This window comes from Strigops habroptila, chromosome 2 (genome assembly GCF_004027225.2).
Source record: "Strigops habroptila isolate Jane chromosome 2, bStrHab1.2.pri, whole genome shotgun sequence".
Classification (NCBI taxonomy): Eukaryota; Metazoa; Chordata; class Aves; order Psittaciformes; family Psittacidae; genus Strigops; species Strigops habroptila.
Window position 1 is genome coordinate 115,866,889 of NC_044278.2, and position 24,182 is coordinate 115,891,070.

General features: G+C 39.2%; 1 protein-coding gene across 38 annotated transcripts in view; it reads right to left on the reverse strand.

Annotated features, from left to right (window-relative positions):
- Positions 1-24,182, reverse strand: part of DLG2 (discs large MAGUK scaffold protein 2) — a 997,741-nt gene that overhangs the window by 105,984 nt on the left and 867,575 nt on the right. Inside the window, exon 1 of one of the 38 annotated variants that reach the window (XM_032919717.1) lies at positions 12,698-13,006. The exons of 35 other annotated variants lie outside the window; for them this stretch is intronic. The gene's annotated coding sequence lies outside the window, so the exon portion shown is untranslated. Of the gene's footprint in view, positions 1-12,697; positions 13,007-24,182 lie in introns of those variants that run through there. 2 more of the 38 variants (XM_030474597.1, XM_030474606.1) reach the window with 2 other exon arrangements.

The following is a 24,182-nucleotide window of genomic DNA, read 5'->3' on the forward strand; positions in this document are numbered from 1 at the left end:
AAGTAATCTTTCAAAGCTGCTTAAGTACGCCTGGCATAGAGGGTGGTGTTTTTATTGTTATGGGCAAATCCCAACTTTCTAATAAATTCACTACTTCAGGATTTCCAAATAAAAAAGCATCCTCTCGAAGTTACAGAGAACACCTCTGGGGATGTGGAAATCATAAACAATTTCTAAATCCATAACTTCTCCATTTCTGATTAATTTTGATATACATATTAATGTTGGTTGATGAGAAGCATCCCCAGCAGTGTGACCAGCAGGTCGAGAGAGGGGATTCTTTCTCTCTACTTGGCTTTTGTGAGACAAAGATGATGAGAGGGCTGGAGCAGCTCTGCTCTGGAGAGCGGCTGAGAGAGCTGGGCTGGTTCAGCCTGGAGAAGAGAAGGCTCCTGAAGGGGAGACCTTAGAGCAGCTCCAGTGCCTAAAGGGGCTGACAAGAAATTTGGAGAAGGACTTTTTACAAGGACAGGCAGTGACAGGACAAGGGGGAATGGCTTTAACCTGCCAGAGGGGAGATTGAGATGAGCTCTGAGGCAGAAGTTCTTCCCTGTGAGGGTGCTGAGGCGCTGCCACAGGGTGCCCAGAGAAGCTGTGGCTGCCCCATCCCTGGCAGTGTTCAAGGCCAGGTTGGACACAGGGGCTTGGAGCAACCTGCTCCAGTGGAAGGTGTCCCTGCCCACGGCAGGGGGTTGGAACTGGATGAGCTTTAAGGTCCCTTCCAAACTGAACCATTCTGTGACCCTATGATATAAAAAAAAACCCAACCCTGTACCCCATGACTACGAAGAGCCATTGTAAGAATGAGGCCAAGGTGGGCTGTACTGCTCAGGATTATATGAGGTGCCATATTTGGGTGAAAGGAGGAATTTTTCCTAGTTCAGATTGCAGGGACAGCAAGACTGGGTTTCTGTCACATACTTGCTTTCTGGGACCATCTGAGTTTTACTAACACATTCCACAGCATTATAATGAACCCAGTTTTCTCTTTCTCTCAAGTATCCACTTCAATGTACCATCATGGAATCCCACTTTATAAGCATCGAGCCCAAGTCAGTCTTTGCCAGTCTTTCCAAATAAATAAATGGGAAGATTGTCAGGGCAACATCTGAAGTTTTAAATTTCAAGAGTTAACTTGAAGTGTTTAGTATCAGTGGGGTAACCTTATCAGCACAGTGAATAGAAAAGATTAATATGCTATACACATCACTGTGGGCATAGCAACATTTCTTCACTTTAAGGCATAAGGAAGTCCTGTGTCAGCTTCAGGTTTGAGTACAATCAAGATGCAGGATAATTCCTCTTAATTCTGCATCTCTTCAAACCTGTAGATGCAAACTGACTACGTTGGCACCAGCCACTTCTGTTCCATAGGATAGCACGTGCCCACAAGAGAAATAAACTATTTAGTTTTTCTTTGGTTTTGACTGCTTTGAGTGTTTGATTGATTTGTTTGTCCCAGACACCCTTTATCACAGGGATCTTTCACTGCAAGCTGTGCATGTTTTGGCTGGGGTAGAGTTAATTTTCTTCACAGTAGCTGGTATGGGGCTGTGATTTGGATTTGTGCTGAAAACACAACACTGGGATGTTGAAAACACAGGGATGTTTTCGTTACTGCTGAGCAGCGCTTACACAGAGTCAGGGCCTTTTCTGCTCCTCACACCATCCCACTAGCGAGTGGGCTGGGGGTGCACAAGGCATTGGGAGGGGACACAGCCGGGACGGTTGACCCCAACTGACTCAACGGATGTTCCAGACCATATGACATCATGCTCAGCACATAAAGCTGGCAGAAGGAGAAGGAAGGAGGAGGGACCCTGGAAGTGATTTGCCTTCCCAAGTAACTGTTACACGTGATGGCACCCTGCTTTCCTGGAGATGACTAAACACCTGCCTGCTGATGGGAAGTGGTGAATGAATTTCTTGTTTTGCTTTGCTTCGTTGGCTTTTGTTTTCCCTATTAAACTGTCTTTAACATTTAACTGTCAGTTAACATACTGACAGTTAACATATTTAACTGTCTAAGACATGAGTTTTCTCACTTACACCCTTCGGATTCTCTCCTCCGTTTCACTGGGGGAGAATAAGCAAGTGGCTGGATGGTCCTTAGTTGCCGGCTGGGGTTAAACCACAACACAAGCACAAGGATATATGGATCTGAAATGCCACAATTTCTGGTGGATGACACCATGCTGCCAGTCTGTAATTTCAATGCTGGAGGTTTCTGTCAACCTCTCTTATGTTTGATCTGCCACGAATACTAAACCTGAGTTGAGAGTGCTGGCCTAAGAGCAGAATCTGACCTGGCTGCATGATGGCTGAGACTGGCGATCTGGGACAGAAATGGCTGCATGAAACACTGCAATGATATCCCTATTTTAAGCCTTGTCATTCTTCATCACAATTTCACTACACAGGTTTGAAGAGACTAACATGGACAATGTCAGGAGAAATAAAAAATTCTGGAAGGGCTGTGACATGCTGCCTACAGCTGGAAAGAACCTAAACTTCTGAGGAGATCCAGGATCAAAGGACCTGGAAAATGTCAGTTGGACAGTAATTCTATCAAGGTTCGTGTTCAAGGTTCGATGCAGCAAGCATGGGAGAACAAGCTCTGCAACAGATCAGAGACAATTATCAGAGTAATCCCATTTGGCCATAAAAATATCTAGTCATTTAATACTGCTAAGCCTTGTTTGTAATCACAGCGGTTAATGAGAACAACTTACATGGAAAGGAAAGAAGGGAAATCTCTGGAGTAGAAAGCCTGCTAAAGAGGACATTAACGAATGCAAGTAAATTTGAGGTTTTAACTTATTTTATATAGGCCATACTCTATTCTTAGAGGATTTTTTTTTTTTAATCGGCCAACCCAAAACCAAAGCTGGCTTCAAGATTATGAAAGTGCACTTCTGTTTTCACACTCTGTGCCACATAAGCAAGTCTTACGGTAAAGGAATGGTTTCTTCTGTTTGAATGATATTCTGTTTAATTTCTGGCAGGCAGATTCAGAAATAATTACCATCTATAGAAGGATGAATAGCAATCTATAATCCTCGTTACCCACCAGAATTTCAAAGTGAACTTAAATTCTAAGCAAGCATTTTGCAGATGTGAACAAAAGGCGAAAAGTATTGGACAAAAGCAATGTCATTTAATTCAAATCTTGAACAAGAAGAATGACACTTAGTGATGAGTGGGACCTAACATCTGGGAAGAGCCTGAGAAGTATTCTCAGTGTACTGAGAAGGAGTCACATGTCTTCTGAGAAACCTGTCTCCTCCTTGCCATGTTTAAGGCATATTGGATGTCACACCTCAAGCCCTATGGACTGGTTTGGTCAACAATGGACAGTAGTGTTTTATGATTTCAGAAAACTCACATTGTAAATTGGAGGGGTGAAAAAGGTGGTTCTCAGTGGTTTCCAGTGATAGGACAACAGGCACTGGGCACAAACTGAAATACAGAAAATTCCATTTGAACATTAGAAATAACTTAAATAACTTTTTTATTCTAAGGGTGATTGGAACCAGAAACAGATTGCCCAGAGAGTTGTGGAGTCTCCATCTGCAGAGCTATTCAAAACTTGACAGTACATGACCCTGAGGAACCTACTTTTGCTGACCCTGCTAGAGCAGGGGTATTGGACTAGCTAATACAGCTGCCTTCCAGCCTTGACTATTATGTGGCTTTGTGAAACAATGGGTCTAATTCTCTGTGGTTATATACAAATGTAACATAGAGCAAAGTTCTTTCTTCTCTTCGACTTAGGAATACAGAACTGGTAAACCCCACTGGCAAGATAATGTATGGTTAACAACTTCAGTCCTTTAGAATGCAAAGATCATTAGAATACATAAAATATTACACTTAGCTGTACTAGTGTCCCCTGGCTCACATTATCCTCCCGGGTGATGACGCTCTTGGACAACTGGGTACAGTAATATAATGGTTTAATATCTGGCTATATTTAATATCGAACCCTCTGGTACTAGCTGTGTCCAGGACGGCCACAGGTCTGTCAGCATTTCAAAGCTTTATAACAGCCATAAAAACTCATGAAGTATAGCAATGAGTCAACCAGTACTTATAATTGCTGGCATTTAGCGCCAGAGATGATGACTAAGAATCTATATTTGAAATACCTGGAGTTGGTGGAGTTCAAGTACAAATCCTGGGGAAGATCAACTAAGCACTACATTTTTGTGAATTAAATACACTGAATGTTGTGCAGTTTACTAGTTGCAGAACGTTTTGGTGAGCTCTTCAAAACACACTTATTCTGCACATGCACTACAGTTAGTGCACTACTATTATTCAGTTATCTTACAAAATGGGTGTTGTTTTCCCTGAATACAGAATATTGCCATATTTGGCATTCAGCTTCCTGCCCTTTCATCAGCAGAGGTAGCTGTATTTCACATTTTCAGAGATAATGTTTAGGAAATTCCCTGGGACATTGTTTTCAATGGCAGATGTCATGTGTCTCCTATGCCTAAATACAGTTTGATAGTGTTTCAAATGGTCTTTCCTTTCTGCATTAACCAACCCTATGAAAAATTAAGTTGAAACAAAAATTTGGGGAATTAGTATCATAATGTCTCAGATGTTTCTCTGTCAGAGAAGGAGCTTCACTAAAAAAAGGATGTCCCAAGATTATACATTACATTTATTTTTATATGGCAGTTTATGTAATTTATCTGAAAGAGCACTGATACTCCAACCCACACACTAACATAATTTACAATTATATTGCTTTTCAATCCAGAAGAAACCTGATGTTTTTCACAAACTTAATGCAGCACAAACACCATATATCAATGGTATCCACCTCAAGCATGTCAGTCACAACTGTAGAAGTTCTGCAAGTAAATTAAAGTGGCTAAATTAAAATGGTGCTTGATCTGCAGATTGAGTAGATTAATTTAACCACAACTTTATCTGAAAGACCGACAGGTTGCTTCAGAGTCAAACTGAGCAAAAGGCATATCCACCAGAAGATGAAAGGCTGAGTCAGCCCTCACAGATGTCAACCAGAGGTTAAGGCAGACATTGATCACATTTGTGTTCTCAGGCTGGTCTTTGATTTGCATGTTTTTAGGTATATGTTAAAGGTGTAAGTAAGATGACAGTCAGGCTCTGTAATGTTTCCAGATCAGTGCTTAGGCCTTTACAATTTTCATTATTTGAGTGAGTGACCTTAAAATGTGAATTCAAGCTATTTACTTGCATGTCAAACTCACATGCCTATTTTGTTCTGGGAAAATAAGTAAAATATGTTTCCTCATGGAAAAAATCAACTTTTAAATCTAAATACAGCTTGCAGTAGGGATACAATTTTTCAGCACAGACGTTCAAACATTAGGCCCTCCTGCCTCTCTTTCCCCCCTCCCTCAAATAACAGTTTTGGGCAATTTACTATTTTCAGCAGTTTCTACCTATGGATTTATTTTTCTTATGTTTTTATTTTTTTTTTCCTCTTTAGGAATAAGGAAATACCTGTTCATACATATAAGACTGAAAAAAATTGACATATTTCAGGTACTTTGAAGCCCACATTGACATGAAATATCACGTATATTTTGCCTTCATTGCAGATTTTAAAAATAACTCCTATCTATACCAAAATTCAGCATAGTCTATGATCTCAGGTACAGTAACCTAACACTGAGATAAGGTATAAGGGCTAAAAGAAGGACAGAAGATAAAAGTACTATTATTGTACAGATTCAAAAGAAAGCGTGCCAGGTAGCTGACATCTTAGTCATTTTTCTTTCCATGTTTCAAAGCTTAAAAATATCTTCCATGATAAATATAAATCATTAATTCTTGATCACATATTTTTGTAAGAATTGGTTGACAGGCATGTAGAGAACATCTACAGCCTAAGCTTGTTTCTTGCTCTATTAACCAAGCATATCAAAAATAAACTGAAACAGAAGATTTCAGTGTTTCAGTCTTGATAAGTTTAGGTGCTTCTTTGGGCAACCACTGACTCACACTTTATATTAAATATCTCAAAAAACTGAGGTCAAATGTTGGATTTTAAGTCTCATAAACAGGGTAGGGCAAAAGCTGGACTAATTTATGAACGGTAGATAAACCTGAACTAAAAGTTACAGATGCACTTCGTAGTTATTCCACTAGAAAAATGCATAAAAATCATAGAATCATAGAATCACAGAGTGGTTTGGGTTAGAAGACACCTTAAACCTCATCCAGTTCCAACTCTCTGCCAATGGCAGGGACACCTTCCACTAGACCAGGTTGCTGAACAAATCCCCATCCAAGCTGGCCTTGAACACTGGCCTCCAGGGATGGAGCATATGCAGTCCTTCCTACTTTCCACCTTCCAGCCCTTCTATTTTTGCTGTTTCATATCACTACCATTCAATACCTATGTGTAGAAGCGAATTCAATTAAAACAAAGAAGAATTCATTCATGCCTCTGAAAGGACAGGAGAAAGATGACTACGAGTGTTATCATTTCAGTGATCAGGTGCGAGTAACAAGAAATGAAAGAGTAAAACCTAAGGGAGACATTTGAGTGCAAAATATTTGCACAACATAAAAAGACCAATATGCAATTGTCATCACAAAGATATCTGAGTTGTTCCACAAAGTTGTTTCAGGAATCTTGTAAAACTATATCATCTCTGAATTATAATGGTAGACTGATCAAATTTGAACCGGAATAGAAGAAACCAAACATGAACAGGAAACATTTAAACTATATTGAGTATTCCAGAACAATTTCTTCAACTCAAACAAGAACATCTTAGAACATCTACAGAAATTTTAGGGGTTTTAACTGACAAATTGCAAAGTATTGTGAAATAAAGTAATTCCATGCCTGGAAATCTTGTTTTGTATGTAGGAGTGCTACTTTCTCCCTCCTCTGAAACTTGGCTCTGTGTTGGACGGGTATATTCCACTCAGTCATTTAACCCTTGTGGTTGTACCTCAAAGAGGAGAAATAAAGACAATTGTTGGTAACGGATGAGTTTCCTAATACCAGCTACTAATAATTTTATCTTGCATTTCTGAACTACAGTCCAACCCAAAGCCAGCAGCAGCCAGTGTACACTTTCATTTCTCCATGCAAAATGTATCAGGGACACCACCTGAGAAGGGCAAGGATAGTCTATGGGACATTAAGCAGATGATAATTTTGCCTATTCCCAGTCTTTCATCTGGGATAATAGTCCCCTTTCTCAAGGCACATTTTGGTAGCGGGAGACACAGATCCACTACTATAGACAAAATGAGATTAACAGTACTGTAAATAAATACACAGAGAATAAAATACCATTTACATGAAAAGGTATTGTACACTGAGGGTGATAGTATTTATGTTTATACTTTCTTAAAACATCTACAAGTAGGTTTTTTGAGATAAAGTAGAGATTTTCTTTAGTAATACTTCCATTACTTTTCTTAGATACTGCTAGGTAGAAACATTTGCTCCTTAGTATTACTGGCTGCTCTGAATGCTGTTTCCACTTATATATATTACTGAAGGTAGCAAAAATGCTTCCCAGTATACAATTTACTTAAAATACAGAAATAAATAGCTATAAAATTACAAAAACCCCAACAAAATGACAAAGTGAACTGATTAGTCTGCTTGGCCAGTTCACTCGTTCAGATTCAGCATGTGGTGGCACCCAACACGGTTCAATCAGTTCTTTATTATTTCATAATGTTAAAGGTTATTACAACAATACAAAAAAAAAAAAAAAAAAAGGGATAATAGTGGGTTCTTAAATTAGCATTTGCTTAGCTCAAACACCAGTGCACTAATCCCTTCCTTTAAAACCTGGCACAAATAGTATTGTAAATCGTGTTTACAGAGTGGTGGGTTTCTATTGTCTTCCAAACAAGAAACATCTCATCAGGAGTACAGTAAGGAATTAGAAAGGACACACTGTGTCCTGCTCTGTCACTTTACAGATTCTTCAAACACAATACACTGGTCAGTGTGATGTGAAGATGACATTAACTCTCAGGATTTAAAAACTGCTGTCAATCCAGATTACACTCCCACCTGGCTAAAAATAATAGGAGATTTCTGCTAACACCAAGAAAGTATTCTGGGAACGAGGACTCCATCTGCAGTTTTATCAGGCTGACTTTTGGGGAGTGAGCTGGTAATTCCCAAGTAGAAATATGGAGATGCCATAAGCATTTCCTTGTAGTACAAAATAAAAACTGTATATTCGTATTAATATTAATCTTTCGGCCACCAACTAATAACCTGAGGTTTGCACAGGACAAAAGATAGGATACCAATGTTGTGGAGGCAATGAATGAACCTGCACAGATAAGCACCACTCCTGTTTGCATACTGGCAAGTGGAATGACAAACATTCTCCATCTTTGAGGATTCCAGGCAAGACAGAAAGGTGAGGACCAGAGAAGCATCAGGTATTTAGGAGTGCTTTCATCCTACAATCTGATGGGATTACAGCCACTTTCACATAGGGCTATATAAGAGGGTCTGCACTGAATTTTTCTCTTCTACCCAAGATCATGGTATGGAAAAGATGAAAAGTGTTCCTCTTGAGCTGTGACTTCCAGCACAGCTCATTCCTGGGACACATATCTAATGACCCACCTGCAGGATTCAAAGTTGTAGAGCCTTTACTAGAGCTGATTCTGGATTTGAGTTGAATCCTACACCTCTATTTACAGGCAGCTTCTCTTACAATAGATTGTAACTATTCTGTGGTGGTGACACAGCCATAGCAACCAGCACCCTTATGAGCATGCATGTTCCCTGCAAACGTGGAGGAACTCCATTGAAAGCTGACATGAGCAGCCTGTCTCTTGGAAAGACTGATACTGTTCACGTCATTGATCATCTAGACACATTAAATGCCATGCAAAAAAGAGAGCATTTGTATCACTTTATTTCACTGAACTGACATCTGGCTCCTACTGATTTTTGGTGCTGAATTCTCCAGAACTGGCTTTATTAACCTCCTTAGCTGGGAGGTTTCAAGGACAGACAGATCTGCTCCTCATTTTAACCATCCGGCAGCATGGTAGGGGCAGGGGCAAAAGACTCCTTACATTAAAAGCTCCTTTTTCCTCCCTTTTTTTTAACATTAGCATAATGCATCCAGATGCCAAGACACTGAGAACCACTAAACAAACCAAACAACTGCATCCACAAATGAGTTAAACTTAGCATTTATGAGATGTATTTTGCTTCCAAGCGAATCTTTTTAATTGTTTTTATAACTTGAATGTCCTCTACTGCTTGTACAATCATATAAAATCTAAAACAAATCCCTTCCTCAGGATTAGGCCTTTGCACGTATATCACTCCCAACACAAGGAACAGACCAACATCAAAGGGCACACTGTGTTTATGAACACCATTTCTCTCCGCTTCAGTTGCCAAATTTGTTCCTATCATGCACTGTTTGATTAGCCTTTAAAATGGTGCTTCTCTGCCTATCTATCAGATATACAAAAGACCTTACTGTTTTTCATTGACACATTGTCATCCTTTACTATGTTCTGTCTCTTCCCTGCCATAAAGTTACATTTTCTATTCTCAACATTGAGGATACTACACGTCTAACCTATCGTTCAAACCCATTTTTCCACTGAACGACTTCTCCCTGAAAGCACATTACTTTGACTGCCGGTGTCTGTATGGCTTTGTTTCACACCCATCATGACTACTGATTTCCAACTGAGAATGCTGCAAAATAGTATGCAGTGTCACTTTATCAGTCTCTTCAATAAAAAGTAAGAGGAGATTTAGTATATAGTCAATAGTTTTCAATTCTATGCACTAGAGCTTTCTGTACTCAAGAGCCAGTACTATAAATGTATTGCTCTAGTTAAAAGCATCATTTGTTTGTGTGCACCTGAAAGAGGAAAACAGAAGTGTTACAGGCACACAAGCATGTGAGCTTACACACTCCTGATGCAATCCCCAGTCACTTTTGACACAGACAAAAAGCATGGTTGCACAACTACACAGTCACATTTTAGCTGTATTTAATGCAAAGTGAAAAATAACTCTCCAAAGAGAAATAGCAATTGCTGTCCAATTCCCTATTTCACCAAAAATGTTGACCATTAGCTGCCATGGGACTTCACTGCAAACCTGAATGTCAGTACACCTGAGGTATTTCAGACCAAATGAAGAAGAAAAAAAGACCAATTCCAAAGCTAAGGACTTTTATCTAAGATGCTTTTCCCCTGCCATCTATATTTTATACAAAAGATAATCTGAACATAGGTGCCTTGGCTGGCTTCAGCTGTAACCAAAAGGCAAAAGCTGAGGATTATTTCCTCTTGGAGAACAGATTTCTGCTACTCGAGAGTTCTATGCATCAGTCCTAAAATATTATCTCTATTCAGAAATGAATAGAAAGCCAACGTACTTCTTTGAGTTGTGGTGTAGTGAATGTCCAGCAGGATGTGCCACTGACCACACAGACAGCTGTACCTGGACCAGCGCTGGTAACTAAGGGTAGTTAAGGCACGGTGCTCCACAGAGAGCACTGCTGTCCCTTGCTGCGAGGTGGGAAGCATGGATCACAGTAGCAAACTCATCTTCAGATAAGACAACCGTGTTCTCCAGACCAGAGAGGATTTAAAATACAATTCTTTAGTCACTGTTGTTTCTCCTTCAGCATCGCTCCTGGGCTATGACCAAGAAAGGAGCAGTAGGCACGCGTCCAGCCTAAGTTATTTTTGCCACATCCTCTGGCTATTTTCCTTGATCTTATCTGGACTGAACTTCAAGAAGCTGGTCTCATCTGTGCCCAAGCCTCCATACCACTGCCTGGAGACTGAACTAGTTGGTAGCTTAATTTATTGTGTTATAACAAATAGCGAGTCTGGAGCTCTGGTGCCCACAAGAGCCATATGCCCATATCATAACTTTCTCCTTTTAGGGTTGCTTTTCCTGTCCTAATTTATACTTCCTCAGCTACAGTACATACATTTACATGGTTAATGTTCAGATTGCTGAGATTACACCATAGTGATGCATGCAGTATAAATGCCTAGACAGATGGATGCAGTATCACAGATTTCTGAAAGGAGGAGAACTTGCAAAGCCAGAAGCTCACACTTCAAGAAATCTCATTTGCTAGCACAGGGGTCACTGAAAATAGATCTGAATGCTTAAAAAGCAGTGAAATACTCTTAAATAAAGCACTGCTGAGAAAGGTATATACTCTTTCCTAGAAATAGGCTCTAGTCGGTTAGGCTGCCAGGAAATGATCTCAAGAAATTCTGATTTTTTTCAAATATATGATCTATAAAGAGTAAGTGCCAATCTGTTCTGCAAAGGAAGTCTGTGGCAAAGGCCACTTTGCCAATAGCCTTCCTCTTTAAATAAAAAATGATGCTAAAATGAGACCTCTTATTAATTAATCCAGGATCTGTCCTGCAGCTTCAATGCTTCACATATAAGTTATGGAATAGACTATTACTAAGGCACGATGCAAGTCTAAATCACTACAGAGTAAGCAGCTTGGACTATTACCAGAGGAGAGGTCTCTAGAGGAGAGTGTTTCTCTCTCCAATTACTAATAATACAGCAATAAGACAACAGGTGCTGTTCTGCCAAACCCTCTTTATATTTGATAAAACAACATTGCCTTTCCAACCCACAGATTAAAAACCTACACCCCAAATGGCACAGAGGCAGGAGCAACAACTGCCCCTTTGGTAATACGCTACTGATAAAAGGAAAAGTGAAATTGTCACTCATGATCACCTGCCTCTCCTGAGGAGAGATACAGGTATTGTACAGCAATGCTGATATTTCAATCTCATAAACTCTGCTTTTCAACTCCTTTCTGGTTAAAGCAGCAATTAAAAATATGCTGTTTTACCACTCTTTAAAGGTTACTGGCAAGATAATATTGACAGATATTAAAGGAGCTTCTTGAAAGAATGTAGAGGACATAATGAAGCAAGTGAAAATTAGAGCAAAGAATTTAAACCTAGTGGAATTTTAAAAGTAATGCATATGTTATAGGAAATATACCTTTCCCTGCCTAGCTGTGCTATATCATGTTTCCCACAGTTTGTTTCAGAGTCTCCCTTTGCCTTTCATCTTACACGTATTTCGGCACTGTTGTTATGCAAGATGGGGAATCATTCATTTTAACGTGATACTGAGCATATTACCACACAAAAACAGAGAGAGGCTACCATTTTACTGATTATCTAATTAAGAAGCTCTACAATGTAAATTCTTTGCAGCCCCTTGCTGCACACAAAAGATGCTGCATCTGAAAAGCCACATGCACGTAAAAGCAAAGAATTTGTAAGTGCTGCTGATTTTAGCCTTTTCTTTTTCTTCTTCTTGTTACAAAAGCCACAGCTATCATTCTCTTTAAGTGCTAATAAAAGCAATTTAATGACAGGTAGATTTGCTGGTTTGTAGATTCTTTGAACCCCCCCAACACACTCACTAAAGGAAAGTAACTTTAGCTAGAAAAGAGATCCTCGCAGCACTATAGTGAATAATTCATCATTGCATTTTCCTTTTCATCTCATTTTTGCCAGTAACGTACACAACTGAAAATATTGCAAAATCTAAAAACAACCACAGACAAGGACTTCCAGCAGCAAAATACACATAAAACTAGCAGGCAGGTTTCCACAGCTTATATAATAACAGCTTTAGCTCAACAGAACCCACATCACTCACCGAGGACTGAATTCACTTGAACAAAAGCAGAGCCCAGTCACCAAATGCAGCTTCGCAGGACTCTTAATGCGAGATGCTCCTGTCTGCTGTTCAGTTCACACTTGCCTTTATAACTAAGCCAACCAACAACATTCAGTTGCTGAACCTGATGAATTATAAAACGGTAGCTCCCAGACTCTCATATTTTACATCACAGGGGGTGGTCATCCAGCATACACACTGCCTGTGTACATATATTCTGCTATAACTCATCCTGATAAACACATCAGTGCTGGCAGCAGTGACAGTAATTGGTGCTCAGGATGTACAAGCACAAACCAATAGAGCACACTCCCACCTCCTGCTCTGTGCAACATCTCTACCTGTCAATCACTGCACCTTGTTAAGGTGGAATGATCAACTGCACTTTAGGGGAGAAGCAAAACTTGGAGAAGAAACCATCTGCTGATACGAATTCATCACTTAAACGTTTCTTAATACAGTAGTAAATGTAGCTTCAACCTCCTCTAGATGCAGTTTTTATGGTTAATCTTCATAAAATCTTCCTTTCTTAAAGACACAGCTCTTGTTTAGTGACTAACACGCAGTTCGTAACTTCCACTATCATGAATGGAAATTATTCAGGCAAATCCCATGGACATTAGCAAGGATAAACTAAAAACATTACTCCAGGCAGAATGAATATTAAAAGCAATATACTTGATAGGTTAAATGATGTGTACATTTTACAAGCCTCTAAAAAAACGCTGATAGGTTTTAAGAATATAGTCTAAGTTACAAATATGTATTTGTAATGCTCTTCACTTACGCCTGCATTGTTCTTAAAGGAAATTTATAGATGCAAAATAACAGAATCAAACAGCTAAAACTTAGACCCATCAATACAATCAATTAAACTAAACATTTTCAAATGGGATTAATTGCAGTAGTAACAATCACAATTGTGGCACATGCCACAAATTAACACTCACAATTAGCCCCTAATAAGCAAAACTGGTTATGGTAATGGTAATACACAGCCACTGGAAAGGGTTTTTTATGGCAAGACCTTTATGATGGAGCAGAAGCTGCTCTTCCAGAGTTCAGCTCCAGAAATTTTATATGTTTTACACAAACTCCAGTCTATTTGTACCAGCACAGAGTGTGAATGAATGCTTTATTTGGGATGATTTTCTATTTCTGCACCACTGGTGATGACACTCGGAAGGCTCCATTTGGAGCCTGAACTTGATCAAACTCCTTTCATTCTTCATGCCTGCAAACCTCTCTCAGTGTTTGGTACCATGAAGAAAGGTTGTGCATAGGAAGGTGAGCACAGTTGTGTGAGCACCTGTGCATCGCCCGGATGCTTTTCCATGAACAACTGGGCTGAGGAATGCAAATGAAGCCTGCGCCGGCAGCCCCAGGCAGAAACCCAACCCTTCTCACCATCTGGACCAACTGATGTGCGTCACGATGTGGGAACAGGGTGTTGCATTTCATGCATAGCAAAAGCAAGTCCTATATATATCCCTTTTCTCCCGTCCTCAGCTGCTTGTCCCCCCTCCCCATTCCTCATTTGTCTCTTTGTGTTCAGCACCTTCACTATGTGAGAAAAAAATTCACTAAAGGCCAGAGGCATGAGCAGCGTTTCTGCATGTGCTACTGGCTCTTACTATAGCGGCTTGTGTGAAGGAAAAGCTGTGTGTCGCTGGGTGGCAGAATGTAGGGGAGACATATCAGGGATTAATGGTTTATATCAGAGTAATGGTTTTGATGTCTCTGTCTTTCTCAGAGGGAAAGGGCAGCTGAGATCCAATAATTGGATTCTCCAGTGATGCTGACTGGGAATAATCCAATATGGACAGAAAATATTTCAAATGACAGATCTTAGCTCATTAAGAAGCAGCAAAAAGATCTGTGCCACTGGATTTGGCTTTTACAGCCAATTTCTATTCTCATGGGTTTACACATTTCACTTGCAAATCATGGAGGTTCTCTGAAATGGCCCAAGCACAACAGTTTGTTGTCTTGTGCACTAATTAGGGTTTTCTGACCTATTTTTCATAAAAGACAGTTTCAAACCATATGTGCCAGAATGCCCTAAATGGCATCAATTTTCTGTTTTGTTTCGCCTTAACCATTCAGGTTTGAAGAAGCTTCCCAAGAATCTATGTAAACATGACACTGCTTTATAATAATTTGATGTAGTGTGATTAAGACACAAGCAATACTTGGCTGAATCTCCTTGACCAACATGTCATTCACCCTGAAATTCAGCTCACATAAAACTGACCAATATCACAATAATGTAAGACACTGCAATATTTCATAGCTGTGTGTAGGTGGCATGCATAAACCACAATCTGTGGTATTACACAAGAGCCACAATTCCAAGAAAAAAATCACTACCCCATTTCACACTTACTTGCAATTTTTAATCAGTTATCCTGGTTTCCATGTTACCTTTCCATTAGGAATATTTTGTAGCCAATATTGCCATAATATTCAGCAATGTAGTGCTCTGTGAAACTGCTACCTTCTCCGTGAATGGATACACTCATCACACAACCCATGTCCTTGGGGCTCTCTACATATGTTCTGGTGCAGAATGTAAGATTTCACATTCAAACTTACTCACTTCACTGACAGGTGTGTGAAAATCCCATATGGCTGCCAGATTTCTGTATACCTTCATATATATATAGTAGATATTTTTAAGGCATTTGTAACAAACACATTTGGTATTGACTTTGAGGTTCTTTGCTTCAAGCTGCAAACTAGAAACGATCTAAAAATGAAACAAAAGACAAAAGTGTTCCCATTTGCTGCCAAAACGTGACTACTTTCTTCCACAGTCACATAGACTACATTGACTACACATCATAGGCATCATATTTGTTATCTAAAGTAAGCACATAGATCCTTGGGGAAAAATCAGAGCATTCAGCTGGAATAAGAAGAGTAGTTACCTTATCTGCTCAAGAAGCAGCTGAGGAAACTTCAAATTAAGAGTAACTATGGGCAGATTTGATACTACCAAGATCACAAATTAGTTAGTAAATTCACATCCCAGTGAAGCAAAATTGCATCTCCACGGTGCGGACCCAGAGTTTCAGGTGAATAAATGTGCATCAACAGAGATAATTTCCAGGCTGTGTCAGATGGTACGGATGACCAGCAATCTTTGCCATGTGGCCTAAGAAGCCACCGTGCAAACAGAAGAGGTGTTTATTCAGTACCTTGCACTTAGCAGTTATGCTCTTCAGTTCCTTCGGTGAATTTCTGCCAGATTTACACGGGCTAAAGGAAAGGCACTTTTGTTTGACAGCCTGTTGATGGCACTGTCAGAGAGTATCTCTAAAGTAAAGAGCCCAGCAGGATTTAAAGAAGGACTGGGCATTTTTCAGACAATAACATCCAGAAGAACAGTAATAACAAGAAACATAAACCCTCCAATGACCAGGGGATCTAAGAAAACTTCGTTTCTTATAGCTATTTCTCCTTTGAGCTCAGACTTAACACATTTCTGTGCCTCACTCTGAACATTTTGCAACAGCCTGGCTTCTCCTGAGTCCTTTACAAGACAAAACCCAGAACCTCAAGGGCTGCAGGTCACTAACCAGGTCATTGCCCACCTTCCTCCCTGCAAAGGTACTGATTTAGCTTTCCTTCCCTAATCTTGCTAAAAATTGCTACAAAATCTGTATGAGCTTAATTAATTCCAAGACCTATCTATTTCAAATCAAAATCAGCTAGGCATACTTGTAAAGGTTTTTTATTACATTCGATAAAGGTAACCACAGGGTATTTCAACACCTATAGCCTCAGAAGGGCAATAGGGTGAGATATGGGGTTGTTGCACCTTTTGAGTACAGAGATCTACCAAACTTTTAATTCCAGCTGATACCACTGAGGATTTACGGATTTCACAAGTTATTTTGCTGTCTGTAATCTCAACCCAATGAGAATTTGTTCTTCTGTAAATATATGGTAAAATAGTACCACATATTGAGTCAGACAGAAGATTTCACTCTGTAACCTAAATACATCATGCACTGCAAAATAAACAGTAGTGACAATGTAAATGAATTTAATTGACACAGCAAGGCAAAGGAGAAATTCATTTCCTTTCAATGTAGCACACTTGCAATTCCATCTAAGAACACTTTTTAAATAGTTCCAGTTTCTAAGATTAATCCTCATAAGTACAAATGAATAAAACTGTATATTTAGATTAATAAATAAATTAGCTGGCACACGGCTTTGGAGGTATAAAGGACTGTACAAGTGCTATTACTGTTGCAATATTTTTCTGAATTACAGAGCTTCCTCAAGCGACATCTTTTTTGCTCTGAGTGCAGAGTGACAGCTGAAGTCCTCTTTCTGGACGAGGACTGTGTGTGAAAAAATACAGCAAAAAGGAAAATAAAGAGGATATTTGGTTAGGCCTGAATGAATGGACACCCAAGAGAGCAATCTCAGTTGCAATCCCAAGAGCAATCCCAGTTGATCAAGGGCAATGACAAGAACTTGCTTTGCTAGTTAGGAAGGCTAAAGTCCCTTAATAGTGTCTTCATAGTCTCAAGAATATGAACGATCTTATCAGTAATGAAGAAGAGCTGCTACAAGGAAGGAAGGCCAGATGGCACTTTCCCTAAAGCCTCTGGAGAGGCTGCCTGGATTTGATTTTAAAGGCCTTTTATAGCACCCCATGAACCTGGAATACTACAGCAGCCCATTTATAAGCTGGTGGATATCTCAGGAGCAGTTTGAGACTTCATAAAAATGTTGATTTTCTGTATTACTTAGATTGATTCAGCTGGTTAAAAGAACTGAGAAACTTGGAGGTTATATTTCAGCATCCAGAACTGGGGTTTTGTTTTTGTTGCTGTTGTCTGGACTTTCATTTTCCCTTTAACCCTGGCTTTCCCATTGTTTTCTTTACGCCATTTCCTTTTAAATGAGTTAAATTTGTCTAAAGGTTGATATTCAAATCCAAACCAAGTCATAAAGGACTTGACTTACTAACTCCAGGAGCTGGAAAAGTAGCTCAAGACCCACTTTCTATTAGGTAAAAGATTAGATTCAGTAGAAAATCAGACAAGAATCTTCTACAGAAACAGAAGATCCCACGGTCAACCTCCTTATAAGCCTAGTACAGGGAGCAAATGAGTTAACAGCTTTGTATAGCAAAGAATGGTGGAAGGACATGAAGATCCTCCTGCGATTTGCAGTTTAACTCTGCGTGCACTCTGTGGTGGGAGGAGTAGGTGGCTGATTTGGGGAAGAAGCACAGCACAGGAATGATACACTTGACTCCTCTGAGGATGGTGATGAAAATCTGCCAGCTTGGCATAGTCCTTCCTGTTACCTATAGCAATTACTGACGCATGGAGAAAGTAACAGCTCTACAGGCATCACGGTGAAAGGCACGCTATGTGTGGTGGCGAGAGCAGATCTGCTTTATTAAAGAAGTCCATGGCAGTGCTGCAAGGGGCTATCCATGGAAGAGGACAGAAGATGAGAACACAGAATAGTCTTACTGGGAAAATAGTGAAATTCAGGCCTGCATTTGTGGTAGATCACAAAAAAAAAAAAAAAGCAGCGTTGCCTGAGGATGCCTTCTGCACTGATTGTGACAATGAGCTAGCGCAGGAATTGGTACGCACACACTTTTAGATTAAGTTTTCCCCCTCCTACAGTTCTCTTTCAGGAAAGAAAATCTGAAGCCTGGATGACTAACTACAATGCAGATGGCAGAGCAATGTAGAGATACCCATTCTAGCTCCAAATGAACTAGTTTAGATGACACCATGAGTGAATTTAACCTACTCATTAAACTCCACAGTTACGCTCTTCCTGGAGCCTGGATATGTAAAGCAGTTTGCGAACCACACAAGCCAAAGAAGGACAGCAAGTGATACTCAAGCTAGGGCTGTGCCAGCCATTCTTGCAAATTTACTTCTGCAGTTTTTTGCCATTACTTGTGAATGTGCCAAGAAAGTACCTCCCAGCAATGAACAATATATGCAACTGCAGGAGCATCGGAGTGAAGCATTGCTCAAAAAGAAAGGAAGAACTGCTCTGCTGGGATATGGCAAACCCTCCTTCAGCTCAGCAGGAATCATCTGTAGCTGAAACTGCCGATTTACTGTCTTGGCTTTAATGTCAGACCAATTAATTCAGCTCTCAACAGAAACCCTTTTGGTTAGGTAAGGGGGATGATACCTTGGTGAACCTGCTGCGTGGGGACTTCATGCTCAGTGTATTCCTGTACTGTCTGGGCGCTCTGAAGGCATGAATGGCAATGATACTCCATCTACAGGTCATCAGCAACCATGAACAGGGAAATGTATCTGTCATCCCATCACATTTGTACCTGGCAACTAAATTCCACGGAATCTAAGCTGAACTGGGCACTTAAGGACAAGCCACCATTTTTCAAGGATTGTCTCTAGTGGGACCCAGGAACCAGGGCACTGATTAGATGCTCTGTTCTTGAACTACTTATAGCTCAAGGATTAATTAGGAGTGGGAAAGTGCTGCAAGACCTTTAACTGAATAACTGAAGAATTAAGAGAGGTGAAATATACAATACTCACTACATCAGAGTCTCCAAGTTAAACCCTACTGAAATAACTCATACTACGTAGATACAACGAGAAGATTTGGTTAATGTTTCTTAAATGATATAATGAGATATATCAGGAAATAACAAAGAACTGAACAGAGAGGCTGCACATGTTAAAGCAGCAGTTCTCAGCACTTAAATTTGTAGCTTTCTACTCCTATGCTAAAAGATGGTAGATTTAAAAAAGATATGAGGAAGAAATTTTTTATGATGAGGGTGGTGAAATACTGGCACATCCCTGGAAACACTTAAGGTCAGGTTGGATGGGGCTCTGAGTAACTTGTTCTGGTGGAAGATGTCCCTGCTCATTGCAGGGGGTTTGGACAAGATGACCTTTAAAGGTCCCTTCCAACCCAAACTATTCTATGATTTGATGGTTCTATGCTCTGACCAGCTTTCTGCTAGACTCCTGAATTGGAAATAAACCATGGACAATAAAAGCCAAAGGTAAAAGAAAAGTTAAGAGCAGCAACGGAGAGGAGGAATCTGATTGACTTCTCTCCCTTGTGCTTACAACACTACAGCATTTTTAGCAGAGCACCTTGGAAAAGGAAAGCAGCAGCAAACGCAGTAGCTGAGACCCTGGGACATTTGCTGTAGGAGTTTTGTTCCTGTGTGTCCTGGGATGGACTCTGCTTCTTCAACTTAGTTTTTCAGCTCAGCACTGCTTCCTGCAGGTATTGTGAAGACAGCACTAAAAATAATGATGTATTTAAATGTTGATGTTGCAGGCAACCTAAGCACCTTCAAAGCAAATAGTTTTGCAAGACTTGGAGAATCCAAGCAGTGATTTTCTCCAGTCCTTTTTTTCCTGCTTTTAACCACAACTTGGAAAAACAGAAAAATCCTTTAGTCCTCCCAGTGTTAATATTGCATAGCAGGCAGTAACATATGTCAGTCTGAGGGGGTATAAGAGGAAACAATAAAAAAGCACTGTGGCTGAGTGTGGATATGAATTAAAGGAGCTTTTTCAGCTCCAGTTCTCAGAGAACATGCTTATTGGCCTTTAAAATGTAATTTGGGAGCAGAATAATCAGAAGTGACATATCTGAATGAGAACAATAAAAACAAAGTGACCCTGAGGTGAACATGTGGGAAGTGGACAATCCATACTACTTTGTATTGGTACCAAAGGCTTTAATAACAACATATAAAAATGCAGTAAGACGATGAAAATGGGCTACTTTTATAGGAAACAATATGACCCTTACAAAGAAAACACTGTCTACAGTTCACCGTGAAAGGACAGGGCAGTTAGGAAGATGACTCCTTGGGGAGATCATAGCCAGTTTCATATCTGAATAGATGGGACGTGTCCTGGCAGTCTGTGACCCTACAAGTATCATGGTATTCAGTTAGAAAGTAATAAAAACTGGATCTCTGAAAGTACCATCAAAGTTCTGGGCATGCAAAAATTAGATTGGACCAGAAAGTTATGAGGGAAAAAAAATCTGTCTGCTTTTTACCTGTATATTTAATCATTTGTTTCCCAGTAAGCATCCCATTGGACTATACTTCAGCTCTTACCCACTGAAATAACAAGGACTTTTAGGAGGACAAAAAATGCAAATCCTGCATGTGCATACACTACACTACTTATATGCTCATAAAAAGAATACTGGTAAATAAAGCTTTTCTGAGTCTGATCGACCAGTAGAACTGAGCAGTCAGTATATGGTTTCTTCTCTGTTTCCTTTTCTTTGTTTCTTTTTTTTAATGAGGAGTTTTGTTGTTTTCACAAATTAATGATCACATGGGAGCCAGTAGATACCCTCTGCTTATAGATAATTTATGAACATTGAGGTGTTAGTATTTACAATATGAGTTTTGCATAATCATATACTAGCTCTTCATTTCCTGCCTGGTGAGGTGTAAATATTAGCACTACATTTCTTGGGCAAATATTCCTATGAAATATGTTGATTATAAAAATATTACTAACAATAAATTCATGCAGACATTGGATGGAAATTAAATGCAAATGATCACAAAAACAGATAAATCATTCAACTACCTATGCATGTTTCTTGAAAAGCTTTTGAGGTACATGTTTAGCTTTTCTCAGAAACCTAAGAAACATAATTTTGAAGGTCAAATCATAATTAACATTTTTATTTCTGTAACATAACTCCTATACCATTACTATATAGAATGAAGAACATACTTTTATACCCTGCTTGGTTTGCAGTTAATTGATTTTCAAATAAACATCTGGTTTTAAGCTGCAAGCTTGTTGACTTAAGAAGATTTGGAGAAAGTTAGGGAAACTCAATTAAATGTATGAAATCAATATATGTAACATTTAAAGCATGTTAATATTCATGGGAGTCACTTCCAGGTCTTTGTTTGAATGAAACTACCAAAAATTAAGGCCTATTTTTTCTGGGAGAATTAAATCCATTTGGGATGTTAATATACGTAAATCTAATGCAGTGCTCCTTGCAAAGAATTGATTTTGTTTAACTTCCCTTTTATACCTGGTCAACAAGTTAACGGTTTCCTGTGGGAAAAAACATCAACTGGCATTAGATTGGATACTGTAGCCAGAAATTATTTCCGACCTTTCCAACCAAAACCAAATCCTCTTATTTCTTCCCATGTAGTAGTAATAAAAGAGGCACAACCTTTGTTCAGTTCATTAAAATTTAGGTGTATACTTTATGAAGAAAAATGACAGAGGTACAAATCATTGAAAAACTCCGATTAGAACTTAATATCATACTGAGGAAGAAAAATGCCATCATACAGTATATAATCACTGATGACAGCATTGACAGCTGAGAAAATATAATTTTAAATGCTAATCTTTTTCTTTGAAGTAATGTTACTATAAGTGAACGTCCCATATTAATTTAAACTAATGATTTGTTTGATCTATGTGATAAATATTATGACTGCTGAAATCTAAAGAACGTTTCACAGTATTTACCACATTGGAGGACTTTTTAATTACAGTTGAGAGGCAACCTGCTATGTAAAGTCATGTCCTCTATGTATTGAACATTATTAGGACTAAAAGAATCTTATAGTCCACGTGGTAAATCCAGGTGAAACTTGATGAAAGACTCATGGACCTAATTTTGCCAAAAGTTACTTAATCTCCATGGCATCATGCTAACATATGGAAGGAGAAAAATGACACAATTATTCTGCTTACGGTTTCTTTTGTTCTCTATTTCCAGAGATCTTTGATTCTAATCATAACATAATAATGGATATTTTTCATTCTGGCACTTATATTTTTTTGCTAATTTGTCAGGCAGGTTTCCTATGCAGAGCTAGAGAATGGAGCTAGGCAGAGAAAGCTAATTTCCCATAATTTTGATATTTTGGCAATTTCCTTAAAAGAATCAAACATGAAGAATTGAAAAAACCCTGCCAAACACCAGGTAGTAAGTAGTTCAGCCTGGGGGCAGTCCTTGAGCACTGCTCAGTGTGGAGGATGAGGCTGCTCAGCAGCCTGGGAGGATGCTCACCAGGAGAATGGAGCTGCCAGGGTCCAGAAACCCACTCGGACTGTGCTGGCACTTCTGCAAGATCATAATATCCTACCGAAATGGACCCCACCAAAATATTTTCCCTTTAGTCCTAATACGAAGGACAGTTTACTGGGAACACAGGAGGTGCTCTATTAAGTGTCTACTAATAAATAGGAAGCATTTCTTTACTGAGAGGGTGGCGAACAGTGAAACGTAGAGAGGTGGTTGATGCCCCAAGCCTGGCAGTGTTTAAGTGGCATTTGGACAATGCCCTTAATAACATGCTTTAACTTGGTCAGCACTGAATTGGTCAGACAATTGGACTAGATGATCATTGTAGGTCTCTTCCAAATGAAATACTCTATTCTAATGTAATTAACAAAATAACAATTATTAGAACAATTAGGATTTTCTTTGCAAAGGAAGCCTCACCCTCAATTAATGCCCCAGGAGTTATATGTCCAGACACACTAATGTATCTAGACCTGAGATATCATGCTGTTGATGGTTCCTAAATCAGTATTTTATGTAATAAGGTGTTCATTTTTCCCCCCTCTGCAACATGCACACAGTGCCTGTTGACAACACCCAGATGCAGGTTTGTCAGTGAACAGTTTCTCCTATTGCACAACATGTATCCTTTCCAAGAATAAATATTTTGTCAATGGAGTGCATATGACAAAGTCCCATAGTAGATCTTTCATCATTTTTGCTCATTTTGTCGTGATTTTACTGGTTTTGTATAAAAATGGTACTGTAAGAAAGAAAACCAAAATAATTATTGGATGGATAACTTCTCAGTGAAGCAGCATTTGTGGCTTTAGAATGGGAAGAGGAAGACTCAGCATGGTTCCTCAGCTATTTTAATCCAGATAAGAATGGGAAGAGGAATACTCAGCATGGTTCCTCAGCTATTTTAATCTAGATACCTACATAAATTCTAACCATCTTGGCAAACGCAAACCAACCTCAGTTGCATATATATCAGAAAGGAAGAAAATTAATATGCAATCTCTTGACATATTTTATGCAGATTTTCTAACCCCCTCTCTCACTACAGTTTCCTTTGCCAGCAGCATTAAAAACTAACTTTTCTTACAGAAAACAATGGGCTTATCTGATTGCTCTGCTGTTCAAAGCAACTCCCTAACCAAGACCACCTATCTTCTGCCCCCAGTAATAACCAGCTTTTCAGGGATCCTTGGTTCAGAGCAAAAAATATTGTGTACCTGTCTTTAAAATATACATATTCAGATGAAAGCCTAATCCTGTTTTCCTAGGAGAACTTCAATCCAAGCATTTCCTAGATAACTTTGTTACCAGGCTCTATATGATAAAAAATATGATCCAATAATTCAACAACAGTTTTGCTAAAGCAGTTTTCTATTGTAAG